Below are 12155 nucleotides of genomic sequence, written 5' to 3' on the forward strand. Positions count from 1 at the left end.
CAAACAAACCAATTTACCAAGCAGACAATAGAAAATTATTCATTTCAAAGAACGGACTCTGCAAAAATATGCAACCTACAAAGGAAAGCCTCCTTGTCATGGAAATGAATATTATTTTAAATTATAGCATTTAGAACCATCTAAAGAGGACTGTGTCCTGATTTTGGATTAACATGTTAATGGCAATCTGCATGTTTAATTTCCGGACACACAATTATGTTAAATTAGAAGCAGTCAATCACTTTGCGCATTTTAATGGAGCTTTGGAAACTTTGCCAAAAAGTAGGTGAAGTTTAGATTGTCAGTATCCTACTTCAGCTGGAAACAAGTGACATACAGTAGGGATGAGACTCCCGTGTATACAATAAATAAATACTTGTGTTATAGGCAGGAAGAACAGGGTCAAATTCTGTTCTCAAATGGTTACATTGGCCTCCTTGTGAAATTCCAGTGAAATTAGGCCTTGAGCCTACAAACACTTGCTAACTGGAGCAGTGTTTACTGCTGTGATCAATCCCCTAACAAAGTATTTGCAGGATTGGGCACTTAGGTTTCATCAAATTTAAAGCCAGAGAGACCACCAGATCTAGTCTGACCTCCTCTTTAATACAGGCCTCCAACACCACCCATATACCCCTATACTGAGCCAAATAACTTGAGACCAAAGCAGTTCAGTCCTTAGGAGACCAAACTATTACATGTCCCAGGCAAAGATCAGGAGACACCGAGGAGCACCAATGCCTGAGGCCACTGGAGGGCAGAGAACAGATTAGGTGAGATATGCCCAGGTGAGCCCAGCAGGTGATCCATGCCCCATGCTGCACAGAAGACAAAAAATCCCCCCGGTCCCTGCCAATCTGATCTTGGGAAAAATTCCTTCCCAGCTCCAAATCTGGTGATCAGTGTGACTTTGAGCATGTGGGCAAGATGCACCAACCAAGCACCTAAGAAAGAGGATTATGAACTGGTCTGGACAATCACCTACCTTTTCATGTGTTCCATAAGCACTATGCACAGTAAATATTAAAAGTGACAGCCCCGGGCCTGCAAGCTGCTCTGCATGGGCAGATCCCTGCACCCAAACTCACAGACTCCAGTGGGGCTCCATACAGATGCCAGGGCTACCTGTCTGGAGCCTGTAGCAGGGCTGGTGCCAAAGTGAACAGGAGCCACACATGCACATCATCGAAGGGCAGAACTGGCCCACAAAGTCCACTTGCCAGAAGGAGGGTCATGCCCCTAACACCACACATGGTGTATGCAGGTCAGTCCCCTGCCCATGACAGGTCTTGCCTGTAACCATACTTGACCATGATTCTGAAAATTAAAAGCCAGGGGACTTCCCAGAACAAGTCCCTAGCCTTCGAAGAAGCCTGCTAAGTGACAGAAACTCAGCTAGCTAATCAATTTACTCCAGGAATCGAATCTCAACAGAAGAATCTGCTTGCTTTACAATGAGATGGGACTTCATATTAGCAGCTTCCCATCTACACACTCCTCCTTTGGACAGTTCAGCCTCTGTCTTGCTCAGACGTACCTTGAGGTTTGCTTGATATCCTTCCCACCAATCCCCCATGCCCCTAGAATCAGTTTGTTTCTCCACTGTCAAAACTTTTCTACACAAATTTTGGCTCTCATAAAATAATGTGGTTTTGTTATGGTAACTAACTTAGACAAAATAGTTCTAAAACTGACAGTAACTGAAAAACGCGGCATACATTCTTGAGTGATTCCATGATACTGCACTTCCAATGAAGTGGACTGATTCATTGGTAAATATTTATATCCTGACTTATGTTTAATTGTTGGCCAATTACCATTGTATCCTCAGTTAATAGTCCTATAGTTACTTGTTATTTCTGTAGTTGTTTATATGCAAGAGTTTGATTTTAACTTAAAATAAAATTATAGACTGAAATCAATCATTTGGGGCTTTGCTTAGTTGGGAAGTGTGATTATTTGGAAAAGGGGCTAGCAATCAGGACTTCTGGGTTCCTGTCTCAGCTTTACCACTGATTCACTGAATAATTTTAGGCAAGACACAAACTCTCTGTGCTTCGGTTTACCTCTATGGCAAATGAAGATGAACTCTATGAATCTATGAATTAAGATCAGAAGGGCCATTTATATCACCTTGTCTCACCTCTTGTATACCACAGGCCACTAAATAACTTGTGTTTGGCTAAAGCGTAACTTCCAGAAAGGCATCCAAACTTAAATTCAAGACATCAAGGGGTGGCAAACCCACCCAATTAATTTAGTAGTTGTTCCAGTGGTTAATTACCCTTACAGTTTGCGCCTCATTTCTAATTTGAATGTGTCTGGCTTCAGCTTCCAGCCATTCCATGCCTTTCTCCACTCGATTAAAGAACTCTTTAGGATGAAGATGTTCATACACTGACATCAAGTCACTTCTCCGTCTCCTTTTTGATAAACTGATTGAGCTCTTTAATCTGTCACTCCATGGCATTTTCTCCAGTCCTTGAATCATTTATGTGGCCCTTTCCCACACTCCTTCAATGTTTAACATCCTTTTTAAAATGTGAACACCGCACTGGACACAGTATTCCAGTATCGGTCTCACCAGTGTTGTACACCGAAGTAAAATCATCTCCCAGCTCCTTCTGACTACTCCTCCATTTAGACGCCCAAGGATCACATTAGCTGTCTTTGCCTCAGCAACCCATTTGGAGCTCAGGTTGAGTTGTGTGACATACTGACCCCCCTAAATCCTTGTCAGAGTCTCTGCTTTCCAGGATACAGTCCTCCATTCTACAGGCCTGGTCTGTAATTCATATTTCTAGATGTATAACTTTGCATTTGGCTCCATTAAAACACATTTTGTTTGAATGGACCCAACTTACCAAGCAACCCTGAACTCTGTGTCTGAGTGCCCTGTCCTCACAATCATTTACCATTCCTCCAAGCTTTGCGTCATCAACAAAGATTATTTATCAGCAGTGACTTTATAATTACATCCAGATCATTGTGAAAAGGTTGAATAGCATCCGGCCCTGTGGAACCGCACTATATGTTTTGAGTTCCATCAGTTAGTCAGTTCTTAATCCAGCTAACATGTGCTGTATTGATATTGTGTAATACTCTTTTTCTAATCAGAGTGTTGTGTGGTACTAAGTCAAACTCATTACAAAAGCCTATTTAAATTACATTCACAGTTACCTTTATTAGCCAAACTTGTAATCTCAAAGAACAAAAACAGGTTTCTTTGACAAGACCTCTTTGCCATAAAACCTTGTAGACTGGCATTAGTTACATACCTATCCTTTGATTCTTTGTCAGCTGATTCCTGTATCAGTTTTTCCATTTATTTTGCCCTAGACTGATGTCAGGCTAATTGGCAGACAGTTACCCAGGCCACCCCACTGCTTTTTCTGAATATTGGCACAACATTATCACTCTGGAATTTCCCTGCTAGTCCAAGATTTGTTCAAAACTAACATCAATGGACTAGAGATCTTCTGAGACAACTCTTTGAGGACTCTTGGATACCAGTTATTTGACCCTGCCAATGTAAATATGTTTATCCCTGGTAGATGTTGTTTAACACCCTCCTAAATTACTAATGAACTGGAAAGCACTTCATCGTCACACTCCCCATTACATATTACAATATTTACCTACTCCACAAGTAGATAGGCTTAATTAATGTTTGTAAAGCACTCTGAAAGCCCAAGATGAATGAACTACTGTATGTGCACATTACAATCATTACCCTGCTTAAATAATTTAAGATCCTCTGGGCTTCTGGATGTATTTCATTTCTGGCTGTAATGATTCCTAGACCTATAGAGTCCAAGTATGACTCTCAAAGTCATTTCATTAAAATTAGGAGACTCAGATGAGAGCAGGCAAAATGCATGTGGTGAAATCACAGTTCAAAGTCTTTACAGAAACTATTCAAGCTGAGGCATAACATTGGATGCATTCAACTGCGCCATTGTAAAAGCTCTTTGAAACAGTAATGATGGCACAGCTTCTTGTTTCTGAACAATAAGCATCTCATTAATAAAATAAAAAACAGGTCACTTGTCGTATTTACTTTACTCACTCCATGCTGAGCCGCCTTCTTTCAATTTGTTGCCATTTCCACATCTGTGCATCTCTTTTCCATCAGAAAAAAATCTAAAAATCTGCTCCCTCCCGCCTGGAAAGATGGTGTTGACGAAAAGGCTGCTTTGCAACCTCACAGTAACATTTTGCCTCCTCGGCGTCGGGGTAGTAATTAATACTTTGCCACAACTCACAACTGACCCAAGTTTTTTGTAAAGATCATAAGCATTTTAGCAAACACACCGAGGGAAAGGACAACAACAGTTCTAGGTCCAGGCAAACCAGCATGTCAGAAGAAACATGGAAACCCACCAGACAGCGCCACACAGCAGTAGACAGACTATCCCAGGGTACATCCGAGAAGAGCAAAATCGGATTTGGAATTAAATGGCTCCAGCTAGTAGGAACAGAAGCAACCAAAGTTGGGACCTTTGGACACAAAACTGGAGAATGTTCTCTGACTTTCTCTGCCCTGTGCTATTTGCTTCAGCCTCACCCCCACACACACACTCCCGCCCCTGACTGTTCAGTTCAACCCCACACCTCCCCCTCCTACCGTCTCTTCACTGTCCTGTCCCCCTCACTCCACCCTTCCTTCCCTTTTCCTCACCCACATAAATGAACTTATCTTCTCCCCACCTCTGTGAGCCAGGGAGGTGGTATTATCCTGATTTTACAGATGAGGCACAGAGCGATGCAGGCCAAAGCTGTCAGAAGTCACCACTAATTTTAGAGCCAAATTTGAGACACCTGGGGCCTGATTTTTCAGAGTGCTTCATATTCCATCGCACTCTATACATTCAAAGCACAGTTTCCAATCACTTCACGTGCAGCTGTGACTGCTCAGTACTTCTGCAAATCTGACCCCAGGTACCCCAAAGTGGGTCTCCGAAAATGAGGAACACAAGCAGTGGCCACCTAAGAAAAGCTTTGGTTTTAATGCCTTGCCCAACATCACACAGGAATTTTGTGGCTGAGGCAGGAATAGAATTCAGTTCTCCAACTGCCTAAATAACTAGACCATCTTTCTCTTGCAACAATTCCCCGCCTTGTTCACTGCATAAACTTCTGTGATCAATGAGGCAGGAGTCTTACATACAATAGCCTCCTTCACTAAATAACTCAGATTCATTTCCTGAGCACCAGCTATTCTGTATGCTGAACGAGGCAGAGGTCTGGGGAGCGGGGGGAAGTAGTATGTGATCACATCAGACTCTCTCGTAATGCCTAAGTACTGAATTATGGACACATGTAACCTTAATTCTGACATTTCCTAGTTTTTGGGTGCTTGGACTTTGCAGCCTTTATGTTCTGTAACTGTAGCTTTTTAATTTAGTTTCCCAGATTTAAAAAAATCTCAAAAAACAAAAGGCCTCATTTAGAACCATACTGACCCCCCAAGTGGGTCATCAGCAGAGTTGAATAGTTAGACCCCACCACCCTGGCTTCCCCTTCTGCCCTTTCTTACAACATACTCTCGCAGCCTGTCTCTGAAACATCCTTCCTCCCAAGCCTGACTCTGCGCTCCCTCAATTCCCCCCACCACCAGTTTGTCTTAGTCCCTGACCCCAGATCCATTGCAGCTTGTCTCTACCCATCTCTCCAGGCTGTCCTTGCCCCACCTCACCCCTCTGCATTCCAGTCTCCTTGGAACCAGCCAAGGGCCATTAAGAGCACAGGAGAGAGCCAGTCTCTCCCCTCTCAATTGCTATGCTCAGCATCGTGATGAAAGCCAAGAGGCGCAATTGCCTGGAAAAAAAGCCTGCATGGCTGGAGCATGCTCAGTGCAGGCAGAATCTTGCTCTCCTGAGCATGTCTGAACTGAGATTTTTCCAAAGCTTTTAACTTGGCTAACATGGGATGGATTAGGGTTGGCAAAAGGCACATCCCTGACACCAGAGTGATGCCCCACCCCTACTCTATGAGATTTCAGGTCCCTGCTCCAAGGCATGGAGCTAGAGCTTCTCAACAAAATAGTTGTAAAAAAAAATGTTAACATGGGCAAAACCTTGTATTTTCCCTTAATCTTGTTTCTGGAAATGGCTGAACTATTTTTTTGCTGAAACTTTACAAAAAAAAAATTCATTCTGAGGCAGACCCCTCCTGTGGAAAACTGCAGCCCAAGCAGTTATAGTTTGGAACAATTACAGGCAACTAAAAAGTGTGGGATAATGGAAGGTGTTCGGTAACTGTAACTACAGGCATCACTACCTGCGCCACAATAGTAATAGCCTAAACCCTAATGTAACTGGTAGTGTTTTGGATGTTGCAGTATTTTGTATGTGGAATTGGGGAAGTAATGTCAGACTGTGACTGAAGTATTCTCTACTTTGCCTACCATCCCGGTTGCAATCAAAGGTACGGTACCAGGCACTGTACTGGGTTGCACTGGTGTTTCAAATTGTGTGTCTCTGGAAACTGGTAGCCAGGCAGTGGAATGGAGAACCAACAATAAAAAACCAAGACAGCCATCCCCACCCTCCACCCAGCACTGACTTGAGAGCTGAAAAAACACACCTCGCATTTATGGCCACACCTGCTGCTTGGCTGCTGGTGACCCGCAGAGTGATGTCTTGTTTTCTCTGCCCCTTTCTGTGGATTGCCAAGATCTTGGTCTGAAAGTGAGGCTGTCCCGAAAAGGAGATCTTCTGCTGAACCAGCCTCAGAGGGAGGTGTCCCTGGATGCTAGCCAGCTCTAAAGCAACAAGCAGAATGAGGTCAAGGACAGACACAGGAGGCAAGACTCTCCCGCCACTCATCCCTGCACAAGAGAGAGGGAATCTGTATCCCTGAGGGGTCTGTTCGAAAGCCCGTCGCTGCCTGGCCAGTGCTGTATCAAGGTAAAGGTCCCTGCCCGTACAGCAGCAACACCCAGAAAGAGAAGCTCCAGCTGAGTATTTCTCTTTGAAAATAATAAACTTCTGACAAATCTCTGAAAGCCTTTCATTACAAACCAAAGTGATTAACAGCACATTGGCCCTACTGGAGGCCCAGAGGGCAGGGAGCCGTTGTCTTGCTGACCATGGTTATCCTGCTATTTCGCTGACTTTGAAAAACACCCTCAGGATGGGCTGGTTGTTACACTAGGCTATAAAAACAGGCAGCCCGGCTGGACATAGATGGCAATTAGCAGCAGTGCAGCTAATCTTAGGAGATATTGTATATTATAGATAAACATGTTCTCTCTTGACAATTGAGAAGCAGGCTGTACATGTCCAAGTAACACTTTCCTGGCCTGCAGCCCCTGGTAAGTGAAACATGGATAGTGGCAGGGGAGATTATTATAGGTACATCCTGCACACGATCCGCATTAGAAAATGAATGTGGCAGTTCCAGGTCCCACTTTTCCAAAGTAGATGAAGCCTCAGTGTCTTGGTCTTGTTGGGGTTTGGTTTTTTTATCCTTACAAAAGCAATCGGTTATAATGCTGTCTCCACTCTTTGGACTCAGAGCCCCTATGCTCAGCAAAGGCCTCTGAACCCCAAGTCTATAACACAACTGGCTGCCTGCATGCACGCAAAGCCCCTTCTAGGTTATGGGGCAGGACATGGAGTTGCTCAGCAGCAGCAAAACAAAAGGACAACAAACTGTTTAGTGGGCAATAACGACCTTCTAGTTAGAGCAAGGGAAATGTTAAGATTTAGACACCTTTGTACAATTAACCTTTTTGCAGTGCTTCAAGGACACAGTGCTAATGGGAGTGCTAAGGATTGCTCTTCTCTAATGTAGACAGGCTTTGTTAGCACCTTGGTCTCACTTTTATGATCTGTGTATTTTTAAATGACAGATTTTAGCTCCCTCTGAGGAGATGTGTCATAAATTGCAAAGAACACTGATGACTGACAATATTGGCAAACCCATTCCAGGAGGAGATGGAAGAGAACCCAAAACAAACACATATGGGTGAGTATAACCTTTCTATACAATGACTAGTAAGAATTTCTTATTGTACAGTAAAAATCCACTGGGCACAGTAAATCACATTTAGTTTAGCAAGCTAATGTTATAACGATTTTGGACACACTTTTGGAGCTACTTAATTTTGCAAAATAAATTGAAGAGTTCAGTGAGATATTGTAATTCCTGAGTTTGGGAATTCCCAAGTTCCCTGCGCCTTCAAACATACTGAATATTCTCACATGGAAGCCACAGTAAAATTGGTCTAAAATAGTATCGTACCTGTTGCCAACTTTTATCGTTGTGCAGGCAAAAGACGTGGAGAAGTCATACCGCAGCAGCTTCTGTGAATAGCAGACTATCCATGCAGGCCTGGGACTTGGTATCAGAAATGCCCCCAAAAACACAGCAGTTCCCTTAGAGAGAGATTTGTCCAGTTGCTTTTCAAAATAAGATTTCTTCATCACCTTGGGAATATGGGGGCCAAATGAGGGATGTAGAATTATTGCTAGGCAGTGTCCATGAGTTAAAAACAGGGCAAGCTCTCAGCAGAGGCAACATGCAGTTCTCTTTAATAAATAAAGCAGGGGTAGGCAACCTATGGCACATGTGCTGAAGGTGGCACTTGAGCTGATTTTCAGTGGCACTCCCACTGCCCAGGTCCTGGCCACCGGTCTGGAGGGCTCTGCATTTTAATTTTAAATGAAGCTTCTTAAACATTTTTAAAACCTTATTTACTTTACATACAATAGTTTAGTTCTATATTATAGACTTACAGAAAGAGACCTTCTAAAAACGTTAAAATGTATGACTGACACACGGAACCTTAAATTAGAGTGAATAAATGAAGACTGGGCAAACCACTTCTGAGAGGTTGCCGGCCCCTGAAATAAAGTCTTTACCAGCCTGGTGGTCTAATGACGACATTACAGGGCTCTGACTGCTGCTCGGCCCACACAGTCACTGAGAAATGCTTGTTTTGTTTAAAGCGGACTCTTGCCGACCCTCGTGTCCTAGAGCCATCTCAGTTCTTCCCTCGGGTGTGGTCTCAGCCAAGACACAGCAGCTTTGCAGCCCCACTGGTGGAAGCTGGAATGTGGACACGGGACAGGTGGGGTCGAGTATTTTTACCGCTGACACACCTAGCCCTGTCATGAGCCTGGCTAGCCAACACGGTGATAACAATACCTGCAGTCTGTCTACACTACAGTTACCACTGGCAGAGCTGAACCCACTGGGAGTTGACAGGTGTCTAAAACCTTCGTGTAAATGTAGCAAGGACAGGAGCAGCACAGTTCTGTTAATATGGCGATATCATCGTTCAGTCCCATCTGCACAGTTAAGACCAAGCATTGTTCTAACATGGCCCAGGTGCAACAATGTTGTAACCAGGGCTTTGTCACACCGGCCCCAATAAGTGCACAGTTGTGCAGTGTGTTTCCTTTAGTCTTGAAAGCTTTGCACCAACTTCCCATTAAATTGCACACGGCTTTACTAATTCTTCTTTTGACTTCAGTCAAACAGCACCTAGACCTTTGTATGTAAACTTTGCACAGTTGGTTGATCCATTCAGGAAACTAGAACAAACAGCTTCTGCTAGCAAGTTGCAAGTTTTGGATACATTGACATATTTACTGTTGGTTGCTGTAGGTTTTAAGCCGAGACCAGTATAACTGGTGTATAAATATCAAATGAAACACTTAGTTTTTCTTCTTAGGAACTTTCAGCTAAATGAATTTGAGACAGATGTCTAAGCTGTGCTGTGCTTCAGCAATGTTAGCTGTCTCCTGTAGATGCAGTTTTATAGAATCAGTGCTTCCTAAAATGATTTCAAATGTATTTGCTGTGCTAACCTCATTTCCTTCTCCTTCAGCTCCACATTATTAATGTAATAACTAACTGGCTCTATAGTTTTATATTTAGCTTCAGGTAAGGATCATGTTAGTGCTAAAAAAGAATGACCCAGTTAGACATTTGGCTGTTGCCAAAGAGCAAGCTTTGGCTGCAGGTTCGCTACATCAGCTGTTTCCAGACCTAGAGCAGTTACATTTTCAAGGTTGGATCATTATGTTTTTTCTCTAGTGTATTAGCTTGTTTTTTCTGATCTCTTGCTAGGTAGGACCAGACCTAATTAAACTCATGTTCTGCTTTCTTCCTGGACATTATAGCTAATGCTAGTTTTAGCAATACTCTGCGTGTGGAGAGTACCTTTCAGTGGATCTCAGACACCTCTGTATTGATACAGATTAGAGACTTGAGGCATGGAGACTTGTCCAACAGCACTGGACAAGCCAATGGCAAAGTAGAATCCAAGCATCTTCCTTGCTCTAACCACTACATTTTGTTCATCCTATAAGATGCCCTTGGATAGAACTGGTACTCGTTTAACAGGAAGCCACAGGCTGTTCTGGAGGGGGTAGTGACATTAACAGCACTTTTAATTTTTTACTGGGTTTGTTTAACCAAAAGGACGTCAGTTTAACCTGCATTGACAGTCTTGCAATAAATCCATATGTCTGCTAGTAAAACCACTATCAAAAAAGTTACTGCCTTTGGAGCTTTTTATTCTCATAATTAAAGTGTAGTTAGAATCTTTGTATATAAATATACATAAAACATAATTACTGTATAAAATTAGTACTCATAAAAGTGAGACTAGCTAGAGCCAGAGACAGGTCGAATGTTACCTATGCTGTTCTGACAGGTGCCTACAATTTTTAGTCCTAAGCGTCTAATGCCTAAAGACAGACAATTCTGCCAAATTGAACAGTGGTTTTGCAACGTGGACTAGCATAGAACCACTTTGCTCACTCATACTGACTTGTGACCTGCACTGGGATTTGAATCCTCATCTCTGGAAAGAGTAGAGTGAATCAGCAATCCCATTTGGAGTGGGTGAAGGGAATAATATTGCTAATTTAAAGTATTTCAGCTTCACTTTGATTCACTTTCAGGTGTATAATACTTATGTCACCTTTAGAAAGAGTCACTGAACATCATTAAGTAAAGCGCTCTGACATGCAAGATATTAATACAGCCCCTTGTGATGCAGCGTAGTTCTGCGTGCAGCCAGAGTACAACACACAGCCACAAATATTTTCAGGCCATATAAAACAAACTCAGCTTGGTGCTTAAGAGCTACAAACACTGACACTCATGGCTCTTTCGGATGAAAATTAGCTGAAATTCTCTTGCGCCTGAATAGATTGGTTTTCCATCTCGAAAAATCACACCAAACAAGTTGAGTAGCTGCACAGAGAAGATACCTGCTCTTGGGAGCCTATCGGCCATTCCCTTTCAGCTTGTCCTTCTGGGTCCCCCTGTACCAATGTGTCCCCTAGAACTGGTGTGTGTAAGGGCCCCGTTGCCCTCTTGTGGGAGGAAAATGCCAGAGCTGCTCAGCTGCTAATCAGTTTCCTTGACTGTTCAGCGGCTTAGCTGCCCAAGTAGAGGCCTATGTTTTGGAAACCCACTGTCATGTGTATGTGCACAGGCAGCCAGCCACCGGCGATGGGAGCTGTACTGCGTGCAGCCAATGTTCATTATACTCAGAGTTTAGTCACTGAAGGACAATAGTTGTTGAAACTGATCACTGTAAACTGGGTGAATCGTTCAGAGCCATTTACTGGATTCACATGCTGCGCACCTTAGCGATGGCATGAGCCTTAGCTGCTATTGTTCTGACTTCTGTGGGCTCCATTAGGCATTAAAGCCCTCACTAAAAGGGGTATTGGAGGAGCAGCTAGTACGTCTGCTGCTGCAGTGAAACTAGGGTTCTTGCTGGCACCATTCCCTGCTCTGTAATGAAGCCTCACAATTGCACTTCAGATGAAACCCCCTTTGGTATTCGGAGTCCCCAGGGCCTGGAAGCAACATGAGCCATTTTACAGCCTGCTGGAAGAACTTGCTCTGTCCTCTCTGCTGCAGGAGCAGGTGCCCCTCCTGAAGGCAACACCCTAGAGGTAACTAATCCCTTCTCAGCACGCCTCTGAATCCGCTAGAGAGGAGGATTTGCTGCCCTTCAACCCAGCAGCAGGCTTGAGGAAATCTGCTCCTTGTTGATGGATGCCCCCAGTGCTAAACGTCAGGTGCACACATGAATAGCCAGGTGCTATCAGCCCTCTCCCCCGCGCTAGGCAATGTTTCCCAGACCTAGCTCAGCAAACACTGGGCCCCATTCTGAGAGG

Source organism: Gopherus evgoodei, chromosome 16, assembly GCF_007399415.2.
Source record: "Gopherus evgoodei ecotype Sinaloan lineage chromosome 16, rGopEvg1_v1.p, whole genome shotgun sequence".
Taxonomy (NCBI): domain Eukaryota; kingdom Metazoa; phylum Chordata; order Testudines; family Testudinidae; genus Gopherus; species Gopherus evgoodei.